We start from the raw sequence: 26,407 nt of genomic DNA, 5'->3' as shown, positions 1-26,407 counted from the left end.
CAGAGAGGCACGCCAGGAACAGGGTTCAAGGACCAGGCAAGACAGGAATCAGAGAAGAGCAAAGTTAACAAAGAGTTGTGCAAGAGTAGCACGAAAAGGCACAGTGCGAGAACCAGCGTGAGTGCAAGGGAGCACGGAGACCACGGCTGGGAGCGCCGGCAGGTGGTACTGACGATGGCAGTTGCAGGCGGGCACGACTAGAGGCGGCACCACCGCGGGGCCACGCAGCCAGACCACTATAGCACTGGACGGGGCACGGCTGAGGCACACAGGCGAGCACGGCTAGAGGCGGCATGGCTGAGGCACACCAGGCAGGCACAGACGACCAGGCACGTGCACGCATGCACGGAGCCACAAGGCAGGGCTAGGCAAAGACACAGGACAGAGACACGTACAGACAGTACGGCAAAGCCTAGTGCAAAAAGTGCAAGGGCGCACGAAACATCAGGGAAAATACAAAGAACAAGGCAGAGACCTGCGCATGCAAAGGGCATGCCAGGGACAGGGACAGAGGAAGGGTACCTGAAGCCACAAAGCAAAGCAAGACATGACACAAGGACTGAAACAGAGCAAACAAGACAAAGCAGAGCAGGGACAGAACATGGCACAAAGGACAACACGAGACATGGCACAAGACAAGAGACGGAATACGAGCACGGAGCGTGTGCAGAGATGCACAACAGAGCAGAGTGCAAGGGCACAGAATAGAGGGAGTGCTCCACAGACCAAGCAGCCGTGCAGAGACACAACACAATACTCTGGCCTTGAGCAAAGGAAGGGGCGGCCTGATATAGGGAATAGCACCTCCTCTTCCAGGTCAGGACCAGGGGAGCACTTCCGGGTTCAGATCCACAGGATAACAAGGCACAGTCACATGATCAGAGTTCCAGACATGACGAGACGACTGCAGATCCAGTGCTGAAACCTAGACAGGTCCCATGATCAGAGTTCCAGACATGACGAGATGATTACCGAACCAGACAGTGCAGGATCTTTAGGAAACGTCACATGATCAGCGTTCCAGACATGACGAGATGATTGCAGAACCAGACAGTGCAGGATCCAGGCAGGGACACATGATCAGGGACTCTAGACAAGACGAGAAGATCACAGAAGGCAGAGCAGAAACGCAGGCATCCTGCAGCTCAGACATGAGGTGAGTGTGCACACTGCTCTAGCGAACATGCAGGACAGCAGACAAGATATGCACATGCACATCGCTCCAGGAGTTCTTGAGACAAAATAGACATGGCAGACATGACAAACATGGCGGACATGACAAAAAGCGTCAACTCATCCCGCAAAAAATAAGACCTCACATGACTCGGTGGGTCAAAATATGGAAAAATTATAGCTCTCAAAATATGGTGATGCAAAAGCTATTTTTACAATAAAAAGCGTATTTTAGCGTGTGACAGCTGTCAAACATAAAAACCCGCTATAAATAGTAAATCAAACCCCCCGTTATCACCCCCTTAGTTAGGGAAAAATAATAAAATTTAAAGAATGTATTTATTTCCATTTTCCCATTAGGGTTAGGGTTAGGGCTAGGGCTAGGGTTAGGGCTAGGTTAGAGTTAGGGCTGAGATTAGGGTTAGGGGTGTGTTGGGGTTAGGGTTGGAGTCAGAATTGGGGGTTTCCACTGTTTAGGCACATCAGGTGCTCTCCAAATGCAGCATGGCGTCTGATCTCAATTCCAGCCAATTCTGCGTTGAAAAAGTCAAATGTTGCTCCTTCCCTTCCAAGCTCTGCCATGCGTCCAAACAGTGTTTTACCCCCACATATGGGGTATCCGTCTACTCAGGAAAAATTGCAAAACAACTATTGGGGTCCAATTTCTCCTGTTACCCTTATGAAAATAAAAAATTGGGGACAAAAATATCATTTTTGTGGAAAAAAATATGATTTTTTTATTTCCACGCCCTTCTGCGAAGCACTTGGGGATTCAAAGTGCTCAGCACACATCTAGATAAGTTCCGTGGGGGGTCTAGTTTCCAAAATGGGGTCACTTGTGGGGAGTTTCAACAGTTTAGGCACATCAGAGGATCTCCAAACGCGACATAATACACGCAGACCATTCCATCAAAGTCTGCATTCCAAAACGTCACTATATCCCTTCCGAGCCCCGACGTGTGCCCATACAGTAGTTTTCTCCCATGTATGGGGTATCAGCATACTCAAGACAAATTGGACAACAACTTTTTGGGTCCATTTTCTCCTGTTACCCTTGGGAAAATAAAAAAATTGGGGACTAAAAGATTATGTTTGTGGAAAAAATATGATTTTTTTATTTTCACGCCCGGGCGTTATAAACTGCTGTGAAGCCCTTGGGGATTCAAAGTGCTCACCACACATCTAGATAAGTTCCTTGGGGGGTGTAGTTTCCAAAATGGTGTCATTTGTGGGGGGTTTCCACTGTTTAGGCACATCAGGGGCTTTCCAAATGCGGCATGGCGTCCAATCCCAATTCCAGCCAAAAAAGTCAAATGGCGCTGCTTCCCTTCCGAGCTCTGCCATGCGCCCAAATAGTGGTTTACCCCCACATGTGTCGTATCAGCGTACTCATGACAAATTGCACAATAACTTTTAGGGTCCTGTTACCCTTGGAAAAATAAAATTGGGGGTGAAAAGATCATTTTTGTGGAAAAAAATGTGATTATTTTTTTTAATTTTACGACTGTACGTTATAAACTTCTGTGAAGCCCTTGGGGGTTCAAAGTTCTCACCACATATCTAGATAAGTTCCTTGGGGGTTCTAGTTACAAAAATGGTGTCATTTATGGGCGGTTTCCACTGTTTTGGCACATCAGGGGCTTTCCAAACGCGACATGGTGTCCGATCTCAATTCCAACTAAAAAATCAAATGGCGATGCTTCCCTTCCGAGCTCTGCAATTCGCCTAAATAGTCGTTTACCCCCATATATTGGGTATCAGCATATTCAGGACAAATTGCACAATAAATTTTAGGGTCCTATTACCCTTGGGAAAATAAAAATTGGGGGTGAAAAGATCATTTTTGTGGAAAAAATATGATTTTTTAATTATATGGCTGTATGTTATAAACTTCTGTGAAGCCCTTGTGGGTTCAAAGTTCTCACCACATATCTAGATAAGTTCCTTGGAGGGTCTAGTTTCCAAAATGGGGTCATTGTGGGGGGTTTCCGCTGTTTAGGTACATCAGGGACTCTCCAAACGTGACATGGCGTCCGATCTGAATTCCAGCTAATTTTGCATTGAAAAAGTCAAACGGCGCTCCTTCCCTTCTGAGCTCTGCCATGCGCCGAAACAGTGGTTCGGCCCAAATATCAGGTGTCAGCGTACTCAGGACAAATTGCGCAATAACTTTTGCAGTCCAATTTCTCCTGTTACCCTTGGTAAAATAATAAAAATTGGTCCTGAAGTAATTTTTTTGTGAAAAAGTTAAATGTTCATTTTTTTTAAACATTCAAAAAATTCCTGTGAAGCACCTGAAGGGTTAATAAACTTCTTGAATATGGTTTTGAGAACCTTGAGGGGTGCAGTTTTCAGAAAGTTGTCCCTTTTGGGTATTTTCTATCATATAGACCCCTCAAAGTGGCTTCAAAAGTGATGTGGTCCGTAAAAATAAAATGGTGTTGCAAAAATGAGAAATCGCTGGTCAACTTTTAACCCTTATAACGTCCTAACAAAAAAAAATGTTGGTTCCAAAATTGTGCTGATGTAAAGTAAACATGTGGGAAATGTTACTTATTAAGTTTTTTGTGTGCCATATCTCTGTGATTTAAGGGCATAAAAATTCAAAGTTGGAAAATTGCAAAATTTTCAGAATTTTTGCCAAATTTCGTTTTTTTTTCACAAATAAATGCAAGTTATTTGAATGAAATTTTATGACTAACATGAAGTACAATATGTCACGAGAAAACAATGTCAGAATCATCGGGATCCATGGAAGCATTTCAGAGTTATTACCTCATAAATGGTCAGTGGTCAGAATTGTAAAAATTGGGCCGGTCATGAACGTGCAAACCACCCTTGCGGGTAAAGGGGTTAATAGACATGCTGTGGCAACCCCCTTACCAACAGGTGAACAAGTGTTGAAGAAAAAGAGAAGAAACCACAAGTTAGATGACCAATGGGAGGCTCAGCCTTACACTATTCAACCATCTAGCTCTGACAACAGCAAAGTGTATACCATCTCCAGGGACGGCAGAAAAATGTGTACTACCATATCCAGAGACAATCTGAAAGTATGTCCAGCACAATTGCGTGAAAGAGTTGAGACTAAGGAAGATCCTCTGCAAAAAGAAAAGACTGATACCAAGATTCGCATTGTTCTAGGTGAATTCCCTAGTTCTTGGCTACAAGCTAACAACGCAGTGGTAGTTCCAGTGATGGTGTTCCCACAAAGGTCTTTACCAGAGACACCAAATTGTTCTGGAAGCGACGAATCGCTAATGCCAGCCACTAACACTTTGCAGGTGGAAGAATCAGAAAACTTGCCCACAGTCAGCAGTGAACCTGTTGTACCCATGGTAGGTTCAAAGAGTCATAGGAAGTCGTCTAGTATTCCTATCTTGTGCAGATCACAGCGTAGCACACAGGGCCAAACCCCTTCTCGTTATAGAAATGATTTGTAAAAATATTCTAAGATTAATAAGATAGTTTTGAGTAGTACTTATTATTGAACTTTGCCTTAGGTAACATTACTAAAAATGTTAAAGAAATTGTGCCCACATGGACTAATGTGAGATTTCTGAAGTTTTATGCTTTATTCTACTACAAGAACTCTTGTAAAGACTCATAAACTTGAGAAGAAAAGCCGTTCATCGTGCCTTGGCAGGAAGCCATCTAAAACAGCCAGTGCAGTGAATTTCTATTATGGTCTGTTTGCCCTGCAGCTGCACTCAGGGACGGTCCAACCAATCACAAGCGGTTTTGGGCTGTAATCCACGACTCAACTCAGTTACTGGGACTGTTCACCCATACCCAGGTTAAATGTTGTCATTTTGTTATATGCTTATGTTCCTTGTGTAGCCCGAGGACGCGCTACCTTTAACTAGGGGGGAATGTGGTGCCCTGCATCTTTATCACCACAAAAGGGTTAAATATGTACTGCTTTGTATGTGTTTTGTGAGCAATGGGAGTTATGCTTTCTCTGCTAGAGACCACAACACACACACACAATTTACCTCACTCCCTTTCTTGTCTGAAGCTTAGAGCTTTGCAGACATACCCTAATTGGGAGGGGGAGGAGCAGACTTGTTTTTCAGTGAAGAAGAAGAAAAGAATGGAGAATGCTCCGGGAAGCCATGACATGCGCTCCCTCCAGGAGTAAAGCTAAGAAGAATCAGGGAGTCAGCCTCTAGGCCATCCATGCTTTCAGAGCAGGGTGGTAAGCTGAGAGACTGTGTGGGTTTATACAACCAAAAGTAGAGTGTTTTCCCAGTGAAGACTGCAGTAAACTAGGATCAGTGAAGGATTGTGCAAGAAGGAACTGGAGCTTCAAACAGTGAGTAGTGGCTATACTGGAAGTTCTAGCCTCTGGGAAGCCTTGGTCCCAGAAGGGATTAGAATAGCAGGAAGCTTACACAGAGTCACAGCAGAGTGTAGGATAACTCCCATTCTGCAGATCAGAATGTAACCTGGTGAGAGTTGTAATATCTCCTCTGAACTGCACCTGAACTACAGTAAATGATAAAGTGACTTTCCTTGTCTCCTGCCTTATTACTCTGTGCCTTCTACTTCCATCACAATCTCTGGGGGTCAGCCCTGGTTGGAGAGGGTTAAACATATGCACTGCCATCACCATCTACTCCCCCAGGGATCATCTGCAGTGCCAGCTATACTACGGTCGAACACTCCAACTGGCGTCACGAATCACTACATAAACTTTATCCCTAATCAATACTCCCCTTTTACATGACCGCCTAGGGCCACGGACCGGGTCACCGCCATTGTGACACATCCCTTTAAGATGACTGCCCGGTACCCCACGGCCTCTAGAGCACGTCAGTTGCAGAGTACGCAAAGTCCAAATCCACTTGGATTCCTTTTGAGCAAGTATCTTACTGAAATTCCCCCCATGGTAATCAGAGTGGACACAGTCTATGCCTTTAAAGCGTAAACCAGTGGGGTCACATGAATGAAAGTTTTTAAAATGCTTAGGAATGGGCTTTAAATACTCTGCATTTTCTTCATTTGCCACAGAGAGTATGTCCCTTATAAGTTCTCGTACTCTAATTTTGTAACAACGGGTGCCTACATATATTTTACCTCATAAACATGTGGCATGATAAATGATGGCCTTAGTCTGGCACGTAATAGATTGAGTTACCGGTATTTGATATATTTCGTTGTTTGGTGATTTAAATTGAGTAGCAGATTCAATATTATTGCAAGCAATACACTTACCGCAAGGTGAGCTGCCCCACTTCTGATGTGGTGTACTGCTTGCAAAAATCATTGGCTGGTCTTTTTTAGTATAGTGGGATTTCACTAAATGGTCCTTTAAATTGCAAGATCTCCGTGCCGTGATGGATGGTTTTTCAGGAAGATATTGTCTCAAGGTTAAATCTACAAGAAGGATAGACCAATGTTGCAACAAAATATTTTGCATATATTCCCATTGTGAATGATATTGTGTCGTATATCTCACCTGATTAGAGGGTTTTTCAACCCATTTATAGTAAATTAGTTTATGACATTTAGAATTTTTAGCTCTGTTGTATGCTCTTTTTATACTTTGATGACCATACCCTCGATCCAGGAATCTATTCCTCATTTCAATGGCACGTATTTCAAAGCCCTTATCAGAAGAACAGTTGGTATTGCTTTAATAATATGATATGGATGGGACGAAGAGGCATGAAGAATAGAATTAACTGCCGTTTCTTTTCTGTATATATCAGATTGTAATGTTCCTTGGCTATCGCAATGGATCTCAACATCCAGGAACGTAACCCTATGGAAATCATAACTGAAGGTAAGATGAATATTCTGGTTATTCTTATTTAGATCAGATATAAATGTTTTCAATTCAGTTTCACTACCACGCCATATAAAAAATATATCATCGATAGATCTTGTCCAAAAAGGAACATGATCCATAAAAACTTCAAGTGAAAATAGATCCCTCTCCCACAGCCCCAGGAACAGATTTGCATAAGGAGGCGCACAGGCCGCACCCATTGCTGTACCCTGGAGTTGTAGATAGAAGGATCCTTTGAAAGTAAAAAAATGATGAGTCAAAACAAATTCCAAAAGTTGGATAATTATTATTATTTATTTATATAGCACCATTTATTCCATGGTGCTGTACATGAGAAGGGGTTACATACAAATTACAGATATCACTTACAGTAAACAAACTAACAATGACAGACTGATATAGAGGGGAGAGGACCCTTCCTTTTTGGGCTTACATTCTACAGGATGGTGGGGAAGGAGACAGCAGGTTGGGGGGTTGTGGGGTTGCAGCAGCTCCAGTGATGGTGAGGCGGTAGCTCCAGTAGTGATGAATAGTAGTGAATGAATGCAGATTCCGCTGTTGAGAGATTAGACATCCTACATCTTGTTTTTATATGATTTATTCAATTTTGGTGTAGAACCATTTTTGTCCTGTTTGGTTTAATCCATATTTTACTGTGTATTTCACATTTGTTTGCTTTTACTTCTGATCCTATATATAGTACAGGTAGAGAGCATTATCGTACACATTGTACAGGTATAATGCAGATGAGTAAATGTAGTGATGATAGCGAGCAGTACAGTGTACATTGTACAGGTAGAGTGAAGTACAGTACATGTGTCATGCTGCAGCTCTGCAGGTAAATGCAAACTCCACAAGATGGCAACAGAGTGGAGGTAAGCCTGAAATACTGCTCAGAGCAGACCAGCACACTGCAGCGAAGCTACCACCAGGTGGCAGCAGAATAGTCAAACAAGCCGGGTCCATACCAGAGAGTAGCGCAGTACCAAGGGAAATACCAAACGCAAAGTCAGAATAACAGATAGAAAGAAACGTGGATATTACCCACGCTGCTGCAACAATAACAATGCAGGCTTGTAGATAAAAAAAGATGGTATTTTTGTAGTGAATAAAATACCATCTTTTTTTATCTACAAGCCTGGATCGTTATTGTTACAGCAGCGCAGGTAATATCCACGTTTCCTTCAATCTGTTATTATGAATCGGTCAATGGTTTGACCTGTGGATCCGCAGCAGCTGTTGGCTTTGATGAGTCCTTTATGCCTTTGCATGGTGGAATAATAGGTGAGTGCAAGCTAAAGTTATTTCTAAAAATTATCACCGGATAAGACCCTATTGGCTCTTTTCTCTCCTACAGTGTTTCTGAGAAACACAGAGTCAGAGGAACGCCAAAAAGGTCAGTACCGGTCAGAAGCAGAAATACCAGAAGCAAGAGACAGGGGCAGGTCAGAGCCAAAGCATAATTGGGCACCAGGGAGTCCAAACATGAAGGGAAACACTGAGTTGGGACGCGAAGAGAGGAAAGAACAGACACGGGCACAGTCAGCAAAACACAGCAGGACAAATCAGGGTATAACTAGAGTCAGTTACTCACGCCGTAGGCAGAAAATATCACTGACACTGCCTGTGGGATGCAGCGCAGAGAAATAGCTGACCTGACACCAGAAACCATGTAAAGAGTTGATTTACTGACAGGGCCTGTACTTTCCCAATCTTCCTGGTTGAAGGAAGGGCAACAAAGAGGGCAGTTTTAAGAGTTAAAATTCTGATTGGGAATTCTGGTAATGATTGAAACAGAATGCCTGTTAAGGCTTTCAGGACAAAGTTGAGGTCCACAGGAGGGGTTCATGGCTGAGGCAGTATACTGGAATGATGCACTATTTTAAAAATTCTAATTATTAATGGGTGATCAGCAATTTTACAATCAAAAAGGACCCCAAGAAATGCGAAATGGACTTTCGGAGTATTCTTTTTTAGACCTTTCTCCCACCCTTTTTGTAGAAACTCTAAAATGACAAAAAAAATGGATCTTCCACGGCCAACAGGCAAAGTTCTCCTGGGGCAAAAGGGAAGCACTAGAATCACTTTTGCACAATCTGTACAAATTTTCCTCAGCACTATCGAAATTGGTGAAATCAGAGGGTAAGCGAAGACTCATGGTCTGGGCCATCAGTGGAGAAGGGCATCTACTCCACAGGAGCGATACCATGGATTTAAAGAAAAGTACTTCCTGATCTTTTCGATTGTTGTGCTTGCAAACAGGTGTATTAGCGGTTTACCCCAACGATAATTGATCTCCTTGAACATACCAGTGCTTGTAGACCACTTGTACTGGTGTGTTAGGTGATGGTTGAGGTAGTCTGCTTCTAAATTCTCTTTCCCCTTTAGGTAATTTGCCGATAGTGACCTCAAATTTCCTTCAACCAGAGTCCTTATTCTCCTTGCTTCCGCCATAAGTTTTCTGGATGTTGTGGCCCCTTTCATGTTCACGTATGTGACTGTTGTCTTGCTGTCCGATAGCACTTTCATGTGGTGGCCCCTTAAATCTGGTAGAATTTCTGAAAGGACTTGCATCTGTAGTGATTACTTTTGGTTTCTGGATTTCTCATGGAAACCCCCGCTCCCGAGAGAGATTTCCTTTGCATAACCACCACTTTAAGGATTCTTTTGATGCTTTTTCCCTTTCTTCCAGGATTTCCCACTGAAGATTTCTGAAGTAGATTCGTGCCCTAGTCACCACAGGACGTTAAGGTACCTAGAATTGACCTTGTTAGAGTGGTTACTGGGTTTTTGATTATTTCACATGCTAATCTGCCCACTTTCTTTATTTTTCACCCTGGAAAAAATGAGGCTTGACTTTTGGAGTCTAGCAAAATTCCCAGAAATATTTGCCATTGCTCTGGACTTGTTTTTGATGTTTTTTAAGTTTATTAGCCACCCCAGAGAAACTACTATCTCCTTGGCCTGGTTTACCACTATTTTGCAAACTGATTATGACTTCCTATTAAGAAATGATCCAGATATGGGATGAACAAAATGTCATCCTCTTTTATATGAGCTGACATCTCTATCACTAGTTTTGTAAATAGCCTTGGAGCCATTGAGAGGCCAAAGGGGAGGACCTGGAATTATAGAAGGGTTAAATAACCCCGAATGTTGACTGCCACTCTGATAATTGGTATCTCAGAGGTCTACAGTAGACATAAAGCATCCCAGAAATGAAAAGAAAGTGCTTCACTGCCAACTCGATTGTTCTGAAATATAGGTCCGGTTTCCTTTATAGGAAGAGAGGACAGTAGAACTCCGTTCTTCTGCAGGGATTAACATCCCCTTTTCTATAAGATATACAACTTACTGTTCCAGAGCTTTTTGACATATCCTTGAATACTGATCTTTTATGATCACAAATCTTTCTGATGAAGGCATACAGAATTCCAGTTTTTACCCTTCTCCTCTTGTATCTAAGTTCTATTGTCTTGAAAACATTTTTTTACCCAGGCAGAAAGAAATTCTTTCAGTCTTCCACCTACCTGGGCTCTGTCGTCATTGTCTTCTGGGTCTTTTGGGGAAGCACGATAAAAAAAAACTATCCCCCTTCAGAGGTCTTCCCTTTTGCTCCGGGAGCCCTTCCATTTTGGGTGCCTTTGACTTGAAGCCATTACTTGTATGTTGAACTTTGAGGCACTGCTTAGGGGGAACCATTTTTCATGTTCTATAAGACATACTAATAAGAATACAGACATTTAGAATAGATTGCACAGGGACTTGTCATGATCCAGGTTGGATCTGACAGAGTAAATGCACAAAGTAACCTTTTTTTCCCTTGGCTGTTTGCCAAAGGTGGTTTTGCCCCTGGTGGCCATTAGGGTCATTGCACTGTGGTGATTTCAGTTGTAGTTTTCCCCCCGGTGGCCATTAGGGTCATTGCACTTTGGTTACCTTAGTTTGTGCACGTAATCATGTAACAGGTGTGATAGCTCTATAAGAGAGTGTCAGGTGTGTTAATCACTGTTGGTGATAAAGTATCCATTTGCAAGCAAGCCTGGGTGAAGGATGGAGCTAAAGCAGAGTCACGGGCAGCTCAGAGAGTCCTAGGGTGGATTGGTGGAGTCAGTTATGGTGTCTGCAAGGAGTGCTGGCATGGCGTGGTGGAGTGGCAGCTGCGGTGTAGAGCTGCACTCAAAATGCTGGACTTGGTTGCTGAGAGCTGGACTCAAGCATACTGGACTTTTTAGCAGAAAAGCTGGGCTCATTTGCGGGACTCTGTTTCTGGACAGCTGCACGCAGGTGTGGACTCTGTTTGCTCCATGGCTGCACTATGATGCTGAGAAGGTCCGTTTCTGGACAGTGCACCCAGATGTCGGACATGGTGGAGGAAAAGATGAACACAGGTGGTGGGCTCTGTTGCCGGAAGCGTAAGCAACAGAGCAAAGCTAAGTGGTGTTCCCCTGTTTTGTCATTTTTCCTTATGCGTGTTTAGTGCAGTGGTGGGATTAGTTTCCGCACCGGCCAATTCCCTAGCGATGGTTTAGGTGCAGGGCGAGTCAGGGTTTTGAGGTTCCTGATCTTCGCCCGGTGCGGAACCGGCCTAGGGAATGTTAGGAGTGTAGAGGCACTGACTCAGGGGAGTGCAGGAGGTCTCCACGTCCCCATTCCCTATTGCAGGGCCACCATTGTTATTGTTACCCAGGTTTTCCCTATTCCTTTTGTCTTATTGTATTAGTTACCGGCCTGCGGGCCGCGTCACATAGGAAAATTACACGTGCCGTGTCCTGTTGTGTCAGTTACCGGCCTGCTGGCCGTGTCACTCAGGATGGGGCCCGTGACATTACTAATCCTGATCTCACCCCACCTGCCACAGTATCTACCAAGGCTGGAGGTTGCTGATTCTATAGGCTGTTCAGGCTGATTTCGGTCATCCTTCTTTCAAACAGGATGACTGTTGTGAGGGGTAGTTTTATATGTTAAAAAGAAAAAAAAAATCCTCCAGCCAAGATCCAGAAGAGAATCCCCACTTCTGGGCCTGGACCCTCTTGTCTCCAGATGCCAGATCATGTCAGGGATATTCTGGGGGAGACAATGCGCCATACCAGGCCATGCTAATCCCCTAGAGAGCTGAACAGGATTTTGAAAATTCCTGCCTTCCATGGATGCACCGCGATATACCAGGCCGTGCCCGCTTCTGGAAATGACATTGTAAGAGGGTCAGGGCCTAGCCCTGTAAACATTGATGCTGCTGTTTGCTTGTACATGATTGCCATATTTGAATGCCTCGTATTTATGTATCTGTGCATTATGTGTAAAGCTGTATATATGTGTTTATTACCATATTGTGATTTACTAGTTAGGGACAGTGCAGTTAGTAAAAAGGACACAAGATGGGGGCACTGAGCACACATTCACAATAGAGCACACTTGTAGGACATTTCAGAGTTAATTAGAGGAGTGGTAGCTGGGAACTAGGCAGAGAGACTTCCTTGATTTAGTCAGTCGGGGGTAGACTCCTGGTGCGGCTCAGACGATTCTGTACCTGAGCTGTGAAGCTGCCACTCAGACGCGTGAAGTGGAGTATTGTGTTTTCAGCAATGTGTTAAAGAAGCCAGTGGATGAGTCACTGTGGAAGCGTCAGCCAAAGTCTGGGTGCTGATGAAATAGAGAAGCCAGTGGATGAGTCACTGTGGAAGCGTCAGCCAAAGTTTGGATGCTGATGAATAAATCGAGTGGCCCACCAGCGAGTGCACGGGCAGGATAACCAAAAGGGGGTGAATGACCTAGTAGATAATTCTGTGTCTGGACTGAAGTCGGTTCCAGGGAGATAGATCGAAGTGCTGTTTTCACCGGGCTCCTCGTCCCGCTGTTACTTTGTGGTCCATTCTGGCGTTGCTGAATAAGCTAGGGAAAGCTGAAGATGTATTGCTGGTACTGCGTCAAGTGTGCTAAAGGTGTATTGGATGTGCTGTGTCCTGAGGAAAATAAATCTTTTCTGTTTGAAGTTATCCTGGACTCTGCCTCTAATCCTTTGAACCCCAGGAAGAATGTGTGATGCACCAAGAATGAAGCAGATGTCAGCACAGTGAGTACGGGAAGTGCTGATGTGTCTACCCCCTGGCCCTACTATTACAGCATAAAATGCTGAGCTAACTCCCAGGGATGCACTGCACCATACCAGACTGTGTCACCCACATTGATGTCATACTCTTCTACATCCCCCGGGGATGCACTGCGCCATACCAGGCCGTGCGGCTGGAAAAGATGTCCCTGACCTCATATAGTGCACCTGTGACACCTCAGAGTCCGGTTGTCACAGTGACATTGCCTCCCTCTAAGGGGTAAAGTCATGCCTGGAGGCAGGAGGGGGCCCCCATGCCAGGTAACACAGATACATGACAATTCCTGCTGCAGGGCAGAAAGGGGAGCTGCCTTATAAATTCTGGCCAGCAGATGGGGTTAGTGAGTCAGCAAGTAGTCACCTGAGAGTGTAAACAGGGAGTTGTCATGGAAACGGGAGGAGCTGAGCTTATGACAGGACAGTTAGTTAGTTGGGGATGGGGAATTGATCTGTGAAGAGGGAAAGGACAGGAATGGAGACAAGAGGCTCTGGGGAAGATAAAATTGCATAGAGCTGACTTCAGAGCGAAGCACTGATATAAAAACAGGATGCCAGAGTCCTAGGCTGAACAGGAGCTGTACGCCCTGACAGCCGAATCTGGAAGTACATGGGGACTGCAAGTTCCTCGGCGACATTGAACACCTGAAGGCACGGCAGCAGATCAAGAGCCCGGGGCTGACGATGAAAAGGACAGTACCTGTGATATAGGCTCACGCTGTCAGCCATACAGGTTAGAAACATCACGCAAGAGAGGGTCGCAGCTTAGTTACAAACAGCAGGGACCCGAAAACAAAGCGCAGAAGGAAGGTCTCAAACCCCACCTGGCAGGGTGGATCCCCTGAATGCCTCCAGGCGAGCAGGACTCCATCTATCACCTGTATGTGGTACCCCGGATTGCAACGACTTGCAAGTAAAAGGTTAAGAAACCTGCACCTTTCTGTGTCCTTCTCTTATTTCTCTGCAACCCAACGTTCACCACCATCTGAACAGTTAATCAAATATCTTTGCCCTGGGGGCCGCTCTACCCGTGGGCAGCTGAACCATCTTGGCTGCATCACGATCAGCCCCTGAGGACCAAAACCGCAGCGTCGGCCACTCATTGCCGAACACCACGGGTGGCATCACACTTAAACATCACACAACTTTCCTCAATTTTATTACTGGACACCCAGGGCCATGGATCGGGTCACTGCCACCGTGACATCCCCCATTGAAGTTAACGGGCCCGGTACCAAGTAACCCACGGCCCTACGGGGTGCTCCATGCCAGCTCACCGAGCATCATATCATCAAGGAAGCATCCATCATTTTGAAGACGCTGGGAGCACAGTCGCAGCTAAAAAACTTCTTCCCCCCTTGCAGACGACTGGGAACTATAGGTCTCCCTCACGGACAGGAAACCACTGAAGAGTACTAGAGAGGCTCTGCCTTTTAAAGTTTCCTGTCCTTGGGGGCGCATCCTTTCTCTCCATGGTGATGTTGTGGGAAAGGGAAAAGCTTCATTATCTGGAGGAAAGGTCTGATCTAGAGACCATTCCTCCGAGCGGTGCAGACTGTAACGTAGTCTACTAGAATGTTGGCACTCTTTCTCATGTGCACAGCTGACAGCCTCCCAAGAAACGATCGGTTACACTTCTATGAGAAGGGCTTTGGATTGAGTGCCTCCTTACTGATGACTGGTCCCAGTTGTATTAAAAGGGCTATGGATCAAGTGACAATTGGTTACACTTCTATTAGCAGGGCTACGGATTGAATGCCTCCCTGGCAATTTATTTAGTAAATGTCTGTTATATTTTTCTAACTGGAGTCCCCATTGATTTCCTTACTTGTTAATGGCTCTGGAACTGGTTGTCTGCTGTTTATAGGACATTTGTGCTAAGGAATGCTGAGTTGTGAGTTTGGACTTCATTGTTTGTTCTTCAGAACGATTCCTGACCCTTTTCGTTGACATGCGGTTTACGTCAAGAAGATTCCTATTTGATATTTTTTCTTAATTGCACCATTCTTTTAATATTCTCGACACTGTTGTACAAGAAAACCCCACAAGCTTGATAGTTTTTGAAAAGCTATCCCTCGCTAGTTTAGCATCGATGTCCATGACTCATCAACATCGCTCAGATCACTCAATTTTCCTATTTTAAAGTGGATTCGCATTGGATCAGTTTCAATGAAAAATTACTGGCTTTAGTTCATGCTGCTCTTAAGGGTGACAGGTCTAATTTCCATTAAGGGTATAAGTTGCAATTTTGCAGAAATCCAAATGAAGACCCTCCTTGAACATACTCAGTGGCGGATTAAGTGGACTATGGGCCCGGGGCTGTTCATAAAACCTGGGCCCCTGTACCCCCCTTCCCACCTGAGCGCTGCGGTCCCTGTGCGGGAATTGACAGCCGTACGGACCGCAGCACTTGGTTTGCTGCGGGTCCATACGGAAAACCCGCCACCATTCCACCACGTGTGGACATGGCCTAAAAAGACGTTGCACATAAGCTGTAGGCCTACGGCCAATACGCACAAAATCGCCCAACGTGATCCTGGCCATAGGGGATCTACTTTAATGTCCCCACTTTAATTTGAAGTCCCCTTACTTCATCCATTGCAGTCCCCTATCACCCACTCACTTCATCTGCAGTGCCGCTTCATCATTTGCAGCCCCTTATCCCCCCTTCCATTTCATCATGTGCAGTCCCCTTCCCCCCCAACTTCATGTGCAGCCCCACTCCCCCATCATCATGTGCAGTTAATTTTACCCCCACATCATGTGCAGTCCCCCTTACCCCCACTTCATGTGCAGTGCCCCTTACCCCCAATTCATCATGTACAGTCCCCCTTACCCCCAATTCATCATGTGCAGTCCCCCTTAACCCCCAACTTCATGTGCAGTCCCACTTACCCCTTAATTCATCATGTGCAGTCCCCCTTATCCCCCACTTCATCATGTTCAGCCCCACTCACCCCCCCTTCATCATATGCAGCCCCACTCACCCCCCCTTATCATGTGCAGCCCCACTCACCCCCCTTCATCATGTGCAGCCCCACTCACCGCCCTTCATCATGTGAAGCCCCCACTCATCCCCCCTTCATCCTGTACAACCCCAGTCACCCCCCTTCATCCTGTACAACCCCAGTCACCCCCCTTCATCCTGTACAACCCCACTCAACCCCCTTCATCCTGTGTAGCCCCACTCACCCCCCTTCATCCTGTGTAGCCCCACTCACCCCCCTTCATCATGTGAAGCCCCCACTCATCCCCCTTCATCCTGTGAAGCCCCCACTCATCCCCCTTCATCCTGTACAACCCCAGTCACCCCCTTCATCATATACAGCCCCCAGTCACCCCCCTTCATCATATACAGCCCCCAGTCACCCCCCCCGTCATCATATACAGGCCCCAGTCACCCCCCCTTCATTGTGTACAGCCCCCACTCACCCCCTCCCCCATTTAATTCATTTTATAAATAAAAAAAAAATTAAAAAAGTTCCCCATACTCACCTCACAGCCGGCTCGCTTCCCAGCAGCGCCTCTGCTTTCAGCATCCTCCGGGACATGTCGGCGCGTGCACGATGACGTCATCGCGCACGCCCGACATCTGACCCGGAAGTACAGCCGGAGGGAGCCGGAGCTGAGCAGCCGTCAAGGTGACGGCCGTGCACAGCTCCCGGCCCCGGCCTCATAGAATGTGACGCGGGTGGCTGTCTGCTGCCGGCGGCGTCACAGCACAGGGCACGGCCGGCACTGTACAGGTGCTGGGGGAGCGGCCCGGGGGGCATTTGCCTCTCTGACACCCGCCCCAACCCGCCCCTGCCCCTGGGCCCCTGCCCCTGGGCCCCCAAAAAACCTTGGGCCCGGGGCGACCGCCCCATCCGCCCCTATTAAGATCCGCCATTGAACATACTATAATAATTAGATGGCTAGCGAGTTTTTAAAAGAATCTGCCCCTGAATATCTCCATGAAATCTAGCAAAACAAAACGCCCTTGGTCAAATCTCATTGCACCAGAAGAAAAATTACTATCATTCACAATATGAAAGATTCTTGCTGGTCGTATCCTGTAGGTGCGCGGGTTTAGTGGAAAAGAGAGAAAAGATTTTTCTCTGCTAAATTACAAGCTTGAACATAAATGTGAGATGGGATAAAAGCGTTAAGAGGCTTCCTGTAAAGAGCTCGGCGAGAATCGCATCCATTTTCACTTTTTACTGCCGTCATTGAGTAATATTTTTTTTTCCCAGGACGCTCATCTGTCATTTTTACTGTAGTTTTAGAGATAAGTCATCAATGTGTGATTGGTGCGGTTCTCCCATCCTCTGGTTATCTCTATTTCTATCAGACCTTTGCTCCTTCACTTCAGTACCTGACTCAGTGCTGCTGTTTTTCTGAGATCCCGAACCTATTCATTTTTTTCGTAATGGACATACAGTGGGGCAAAAAAGTATTTAGTCACTCAGCAATAGTGCAAGTTCCACCACTTAAAAAGATGAGAGGCGTCTGTAATTTACATCATAGGTAGACCTCAACTATGGGAGACAAACTGAGAAAAAAAAAATCCAGAAAATCACATTGTCTGTTTTTTTTTCATTTTATTTGCATATTATGGTGGAAAATAAGTATTTGGTCAGAAACAAAATTTCATCTCAATACTTTGTGATATATCCTTTGTTGGCAATGACAGAGGTCAAACGTTTTCTGTAAGTCTTCACAAGGTTGCCACACACTGTTGTTGGTATGTTGGCCCATTCCACCATGCAGATCTCCTCTAGAGCAGTGATGTTTTTGGCTTTTCGCTTGGCAACACGGACTTTCAACTCCCTCCAAAGGTTTTCTATAGGGTTGAGATCTGGAGACTGGCTAGGCCACTCCAGGACCTTGAAATGCTTCTTACGAAGCCACTCCTTCGTTACCCTGGCGGTGTGCTTTGGATCATTGTCATGTTGAAAGACCCAGCCACGTTTCATCTTCAATGCCCTTGCTGATGGAAGGAGGTTTGCACTCAAAATCTCACGATACATGGCCCCATTCATTCTTTCATGTACCCGGATCAGTCGTCCTGGCCCCTTTGCAGAGAAACAGCCCCAAAGCATGATGTTTCCACCACCATGCTTTACAGTAGGTATGGTGTTTGATGGATGCAACTCAGTATTCTTTTTCCTCCAAACACGACAAGTTGTGTTTCTACCAAACAGTTCAGTTTGGTTTCATCAGACCATAGGACATTCTCCCAAAACTCCTCTGGATCATCCAAATGCTCTCTAGCAAACTTCAGACGGGCCCGGACATGTACAGGCTTAAGCAGTGGGACACGTCTGGCACTGCAGGATCTGAGTCCATGGTGGCGTAGTGTGTTACTTATGGTAGGCCTTGTTACATTGGTCCCAGCTCTCTGCAGTTCATTCACTAGGTCCCCCCGCGTGGTTCTGGGATTTTTGCTCACCGTTCTTGTGATCATTCTGACCCCACGGGGTGGGATTTTGCGTGGAGCACCAGATCGAGGGAGATTATCAGTGGTCTTGTATGTCTTCCATTTTCTAATTATTGCTCCCACAGTTGATTTCTTCACTCCAAGCTGGTTGGCTATTGCAGATTCAGTCTTCCCAGCCTGGTGCAGGGCTACAATTTTGTTTCTGGTGTCCTTTGACAGCTCTTTGGTCTTCACCATAGTGGATTTGGAGTCAGACTGTTTGAGGGTGTGCACAGGTGTCTTTTTATACTGATAACAAGTTTAAACAGGTGCCATTACTACAGGTAATGAGTGGAGGAAAGAGGAGACTCTTAAAGAAGAAGTTACAGGTCTGTGAGAGCCAGAAATCTTGATTGCTTGTTTCTGACCAAATACTTATTTTCCACCATAATATGCAAATAAAATGAAAAAAAAACAGACAATGTGATTTTCTGGATTTTTTTTCTCAGTTTGTCTCCCATAGTTGAGGTCTACCTATGATGTAAATTACAGACGCCTCTCATCTTTTTAAGTGGTGGAACTTGCACTATTGCTGACTGACTAAATACTTTTTTGCCCCACTGTACATAAGAACTTCTTCTCTGCATGGCTTGATGACATTTTTACAGGTTCCACTTTGGGGAATTTATGATGTTTTGATCGCTTTTTATTGCATTTTTGTGAAAGGTGCGGTGACTGAAAAACAGAATTTGGAAGTTGTTTTTTTTGTTGGTTTACGATAGAGTATTTATGGCACGGGTCAAATGATTTTAGATTTTGATAGGTCGGACGTTTACATATGTGGTGATACCAAATTTTGTAATTTGTTTTTCTTTAGATCTGAAGGGAAAACAGGGAGATCATTTTAATTTTTTTTAGATTTTTCGAATTTTTATTTACTTTATCTTTCAGTCCCCCTTATCTCATCTACTGCAATATCACATTATTGTAGTCAGAGGCGGACATACCGCATGTGCAGCCGGTGTGGCTGCACCGGGGCCTGGAGGTGGAGGGGGCCCCCTGCAGGACGGCTAATAATTAGGGTAATCTGGCCTGTTTATCTGGCCCCGAGGCTCCGGGGGTGCCCCTGGCCAGATTGCCCTAATGTGCGGCGGGCAGGGAGAGCTGCAGCGATCCGTCCTGCTTCCTGCCCACGCTTCCTGTCTCTCACACAGTCAGCAGCGTGGCTGGATGACATCATCACTCAGTGCTGCCGCTGTGCCAGAGAGAGGAAGCTGCATGCCACGGTGATGCTGTGGGAGAGCGTGCAGAGAGGTGCTGTGCGTGTGTGTGTGTGTCACTGCAGGGGAAGGTGCAGAGATATGAATGGTGCTGTGTGTGTAGCTGAAGAAGAGGGCAGTGATGGGGGAGAAGGCAATAATGGGGTGGTGGGGGAGAAAGCAATGATGATGGCAGTTGAAAGGAGAATGATGGGGGTGGTGGGGGAGGAGTAAATGATGAAGGTGGTGGAATGGGCAATGATAGGGTGGTGAGGAAGACAATGATAGTGGCAGTGGAAAGGACAATGATGGGGCTGGTGGGGAAGGAGGAAATGATGGAAGATGGAGAGGGCAATGATGAGGGTGGTGGGGGAAAAAGCAATGATGGAGGTGGTGGAAAGGGCAATGATGGGGTGGTGGGGGAGAAAGCAATGATGGAGGTAGTAGAAAGGACAATGATGGGGTGGTGGAGAAAAGGCAATGTTGGAGGTGGTGGAAGGGGCAATGATGGGGTGGTGGAGAAAAGGCAATGATGGTGTTGGTGGAAAGGACAATGATGGTCGTGGTGGAAAGGGCAATGATGGAGGTGGTGGTGGAGAAAGCAATGATAGAGGTGGTGAGTAGGGAAATGATTGGGGTGGGGGAGAGGACAATAGTGGGATGTGGGGGGAGAAGGACAATGAGGGGTGTGGGGGATTAGGATTGGAGGAAGGGGGATTTATAATGGATTTAGGAACAGGGGAAGGTGGAGGAAGACGTTATTATCGCTTATTATGTCTAACACAGTCCCTTAGTATATAGTTTACTCGCTTATTATGAATAGCATAATCCCTTAGTATATAGTGTGCTCGCTTATTATGTATAGTGCCATCCCTCAGTATATAGTGTAGTCGCTTTTTATGATGCCATCCCTTATTATATAGCTTCCTCTGCTGTTATGTACAGTGCTGTCTCTTACATAGTATATTCTTGTTATTTATGTTATTCACAGCGCCCTCTTTTATTACATAATCCCCTCTCTTGTTAGATATAAAATGACTGGAGCAGCCAGTGATCAGACTACCAGTCCATCAGCTCCTCCATTAGAAAGGAAACTTTCCCATGCTCCATCAGCCATCATTGCATTATACAGCTAGCAAGACAGGATGGTATGTAATAAAAAAAACAGTGCTGTATCTAATCCAATATGTAAGGGACGGTACTGTACATGTAATCAGGCTGCGGGATGCAGTGACAGACAGAAGGCACAGCAAGGGTTAACTAATTTAACAGTTTTAATTTAACATGGGGTTAACTCCTCGCAGGGAGATAAATGGTTAAATGAGGGTTAAACAGTTCAATGGCAAGCAATATTCAAGGTTAATGAGCAATAAACAATATAAAGGCAGTTCTTTAAATCACTTATCGTGTCAGAGGCCTCCCAGTCCACAATTGGCAGTGGCGCCAACAATGACTGGCGCGGCGCTGTTCCAGTGGGATCCTGCAAGCAACGGTCCGTCTTCTAACGGCAGCAGTCGATCTCCGGCACCTTCTGCTGAGCCCCTAGTCCATATGTTGGTGTGGGCAGTGAGGAGAAAGCGTGCGAAGAAGGGGTGAGTTCCCCCCCAGCAGTGAGAATGGAGGTAGATATGTGGCGAGCTCCGCAGCAAGAAAGGCAGTGCGGAGCCGTGCTTCAGCAGAACTTCAGCGGGAGTTCAGGTGAGACAGTGTGTGTGAAGATCGCCATGTGCCCGGCTGTGCAGAGTGCAGTGCTCGCGCGGAGGACCAGGGGCCAGGTGGCGGGTGCAGGATCCTGAGGTGTGTCCCCCAACATTGATAGACGCGCAGTGGCACCCGTGTTGGTCAGAGTACTCCAAGTGAGAGTTGGTTGGGAAAACCTCCCGGTCGCAGAGCACAGATCTGGGACAGCTGTGTGAGAGACTTACTGGTATCGGTGGACACACAGAGCAGTGCAAACCGGGCAGAGCAGCCATTCAGGTGATGGCGGCTGCTCGGAGAGAAACACGTGTGCTCCATGATTGTGAGTACAGTGTACGTGTCGCATAGAGAAAGCCGAGTACCTTGCCAGTTGACACTTGCCAGTCAACGTTGGACTCTGTCAGTGCTGTGACCTTGTTTGCTTTGGCTGCACCAACTTTGACCTCATGATTCTCATTTGGTCTGACATGCACTGTGAGGTCTTATATAGACAGGTGTGTGTCTTTACAAATCAAGTCCTATCAGTTTAATTAAACACAGCTGGACTCCAATGAAGGAGTAGAACCATCTCAAGGAGGATCACAAGGAAATGGATAGCATGTGACTTAAATATGAGTGTCTGAGCAAAGGGTCTGAATACTTATGACCATGTGACAGTTCAGCTTTTCTTTTTTAATACATTTGCAAATATTTCTACATTTCGGGGGGTTTTTTTGTCAAGCTGGGGTGCAGAGTGTACATTAATTAGGAAAAAATGAATAGATAGATAGATAGATACATAATCTATCTTTGTTGCCATAGAAGGAGAGGGGGCCAGATTCATTTCTTGCACAGGGGCTCCAAGCTGTCAGTGTCCGCCCCTGCTTGTAGTATATAAGTAAAATGACTGTCTATGAAGCCTAGCCTGTGGATGAGATTGAAATGAGTCCCAAGATGGGTAGTTGGGTCGCCCTCCCAGGGCCGTGGGGTACTTGGTACCGGGCCCAATGAGCTTCAATGGGAGATGTCACGGAAGCTGGGACCCAGCCCGTGGCCCTGGGCACCCATTGTAAAAAGGGAGGAATGTTCAGTGTGCCTATGATGATTAGAATGAATGAGTCGTGACGCCACCTGTGGTGTTCGGCAATGAAGGCGTTAAGCCGGCGCTGCAGACAGATCCTCTGGGACAGATGGTGTGGTGCAGCAATGATGTTATAGCCCTCCACAGGCAGGGCTTTAGTCCCAGGGCAGAGTAGGTGAAGTGACACTTAGATGGTGTAGTGTCGGGCGCAGGGGATGTAGCAGTGCCGGGCAGGTTGACGCAGGAATAAGTGGAGGACACCAGGGCATGTAGTTCCAAAGCTTTACTCAGTCTGTTGTGGCACAAGAGCCCGCATCCGTGCCATGTCCTCCGTGTCAGGAGCTCAGCCAACCTCCAGGCAAGATGAAGTATTCCTTTCCAACACTCTGGCAACTTATATGCCTTTTCTGAACGTCTCCCTCTTAGCACCTTTAGTGAAGTACTCACAGTACTGAGTTACACTGGAGTTCCTCCTGTCCGATGTTCCTATGAACTCTACTTGTACGGCAGACAGCTGTAGCCTGCTTCAGGGACTCCTTGCTACCTAGTCCCGGCTCACTATCGATGCTGTTGTGCCCCCAAGTCTTGTGTGGGAATAAAGTGGTGACAACTTCTATTCCTCCGGTGTCTGCTGCAGGACCATTAGTATCCATACAACCTCGGGGACCGGACCCCGGCCTTGCGCTCAGAACTTGATAAGGGTTCTCCTCTAACCCTAATCCTTAGTTCTCTTGTTCTCCTCACGTTCCGTACTAATCCTTTCCTTCTTATGGAGAGTCAGGCTTTCTATCGAAGTTCCTTTCCTGTGCCAGCGGACCCAGGTCACTGAGGTCGGCTGCAGCACTTCCTTCATCCATCCCACTCAGGGGATCTCCTTTCACAGACTGACCTCGTCAGACTACTGTGACAAACTGACTAAATCCTATCCACTTCCCGCTCTTTTAGTGCAGACTAAACTCCACCCGTCTCCCAGCACGCTTCGTGTTTCAAGCTGGGAGCCACCAAAGGGTGCTTTGCTGCACTACTATGTGGTGTGGGGTGCAGGTGTTGGAGCATGGTCAGGAGTCTCCACCTTACCTGAATGGTGGGGTGCAGTACCTCTGTGGCGACTGAACCCTCAGGGGTGCCACATACACAATGGCACCCAATGATTGAGGTTTTGGGGGCTTATGGGCACGCCACCCAGAACTACGCTAAACGGATTGAACACTTTAACTGGGTATTCCCATCTCCAAGATCCTATCCCAATTTGTAATAATCCAAAAAGAAAAAAAGACAAATTTCAGAGAAAAACAAATACCTTTATTTCAGATATATAAACACAAAAATTAAGTTTATAAAGAAACAGATGAGGGGTTTATGAAAGACAATGAAAGAACAGTAATCTGGATGAAAAATAACACTCCACAGGTCCAGCTACTGTATGTATATATGCTCATACACATAAATGATAGTGTATACTATGATAGTAAATTTTCATAGTCAGTAACCTACATATGGTTTTATCAAATGGTAAGACTACAAATGTTACACTCCTGTGGTGATGGCTCCCTCATGTGCTTTTATACATTACACATGACGGTTGTACAGCAGTTCATAATAAACATGAATGTGTAGGTCATATAGGGGGATCAATTCACCAAAAGAGAAATTCTGACATCATTCATGGTAGTGGTGTCCATCGACTGTGTTTCCCCTAGGATAAAACGGCCAGATATGGATATCAAATCAAGGGACTCCAATTGGCGATCCTTGGCTGATCATGTTTTTAAGGAAGATGTGATACGAGACAGGACAGTTGAGTGGTCAAACTCAGAAATTTGTAAACTAATTTAAACTATTTGTAAAAATAAGGTTGTGTTCATGGTGGGACAAGACCTCTCTGGAAAATGATGTCACTAAATAAATGATACCTAGAGGCCTAAGAGTAGAATTTATGCCGTCGTTTTTTATTGAAGACACAAACTTTTGGTCCAAATAGGACGAGATTTGTGATGCCTGCTCCTTTTCTATGTTAGAATTACTTATCGATTTGAACAAAAAGAAGTTGGAAAATGTAGAAGTGTAGATAGATGAATTACAAAGGAAGATTAATGACACACTTAACCCCAATAATCTTGCGACTTATGATGGATCTTGAAACCCAGTTCCAGAATTGTACAGGAAAATAAATCTGGAAAGTTCAATAGAGATCTAACATTATCAGTCCCAAAGAGTTTACAAATGGCATACAACTTGCCAAATGATCACGGTCTTCCAAGAACATTATCAGTGTCTTCTATCTCTTCAATCGAGAGCATGGAATCTACAGAAGTCGCCTATTCATATGGCTCAGAAAAGGAACAAGAAAGGGTTACAGATCTCAAATGCAGAGCTGTGGGGAAAAAGAGGGATTTTTACTAAAGCTAAGCATCAACTAATTTACAGGTGATTAATCTGATGTGAATTTATCCCCTTCACAATTGGAAGTACTAACATTAGGACTTACTTTTTTCCCCCACCTCATGCGTTGATTTTTTTTTTCATCATTTAAAGATCTAAATTTATTTGCCCGAAAGCTGGTCTTCAAAAAGATTTATGAAAAGCTGTATAAGAAGAAGAAGAACCATTATGGAGAGAACAAGAACGACAAGCTATCAAGACTTGTGGGGAATTAGGAGATATTGAAGAACCTCCTATTTTGAAAGGAGTCAAAAGATCCTTTTAAACCAAAATCAAAAGTGTTTCCATCTCTCAACCTTTATCCCAATATTGACACATTTGTTAAGATGATCTCCATGGAATTTGAGAAAATATCGATAAAGCCCAAAAATTACAATGTTACAAGTGACCAACATAAAGCACTTAGAGAACAAATGTAGCTGAAGGACACTGTTCTGAAACTCATTGACAAATGCTGAAATATTGTGGAATGGCCAGTAAAAATGTAAAGGGGAGAAGCCTTCCGCCAACTGTCTGACACGTCTGGTTACAAGAGATTAACGTATAATCTACTTACTTCTCTTTGTATTTCCTTACAGGATGTTTGGAGCAGGCCTTTGCATGTCAAGCCATTACGAAAAGTAAAAAGAATTCCTTACAGTGGAACATCCTAGGACACTGTCTTTCTAGTTGCTTTCAAAGGTGCACAATAACAGAACGACTTCTCCAGGGTGTCCAATTGTCTCCAGCAGTGAGAGCTTATGCGAAACCTTTGTACAAATTTTTAGATTGGCATCGGCAACTGATGGTGGAAATGTCACCAATCACCATCATTCATTAGAGATTCTACAGACTGTCTGAGAAAGGTTGGTGGAATCTTCTGTGAGGAGTATATGTGGCCGGTAATACTGGATGTAGAAGCCCTTAACACTTACATAAAGCATACAGATGGCTTACAAGTAGTGATGGGTGATCACGTACCCGCCGGACCCGAACATCTAAAAAAATACACATAGCGTGTTCGAAACGCGTTCAGGTCTCTACCTGGCACTCTTCCTCCGTTATTCCCAGTTGGGTATGCTTCTGGCAGCTACTGTATGTTACCATTTTAAATGGATCTAAATAAAGCCTTTTTGATTTTACTTACTGAAGCTGGATCTCTCTACTTGAAGTTGTTGTACACGGCATCTGGCAGAGATGTGATCTGCTGCTTCAATCTCTGAGTTCCTTCGTGACCAAGTAGGGGTGAGCTGAATGAACTTAACCTTGTCTCATTTCCTTTCAATGAACATGTTGGATCCTAATCTTAAGGAATTTATCCTACAGACCTTGGAGTATACCTTAACACACAATTACTTTTGGTTTAAGGAAATTTACTACATTTACTACCTACAGACCCAAGGACCTTTGCCCTGTCATATGAAAATCTCTTTTTTGGTCTGTGGGAGAGTGCTTTCTGTCGAACCCTTTAAAACATGTTGAAAAAGTACTCCTTTGG

The 26,407-nt window shown here is 45.3% G+C and overlaps 1 long non-coding RNA gene across 1 annotated transcript; it reads left to right on the top strand.

Moving 5' to 3' along the window:
* Positions 1 to 840: 840 nt before the first annotated feature.
* On the top strand, positions 841 to 26,051 carry LOC141098661 (uncharacterized). Its single transcript, XR_012234307.1, has 4 exons — positions 841 to 1,156; positions 6,888 to 6,961; positions 9,660 to 9,718; positions 25,509 to 26,051. It is a non-coding gene; the product is annotated as an uncharacterized lncRNA (long non-coding RNA).
* The last annotated feature ends 356 nt before the right edge of the window (positions 26,052 to 26,407 follow it).

The sequence above is a fragment of the Dendrobates tinctorius genome, unplaced genomic scaffold, assembly GCF_039654945.1.
Source record: "Dendrobates tinctorius isolate UK_male_01 unplaced genomic scaffold, ASM3965494v1 ptg000093l, whole genome shotgun sequence".
NCBI lineage: Eukaryota > Metazoa > Chordata > Amphibia > Anura > Dendrobatidae > Dendrobates > Dendrobates tinctorius.
The sequence above is the reverse complement of the archived record's forward strand: the minus strand, read 5'-3'. Positions and strand labels throughout refer to the sequence as shown.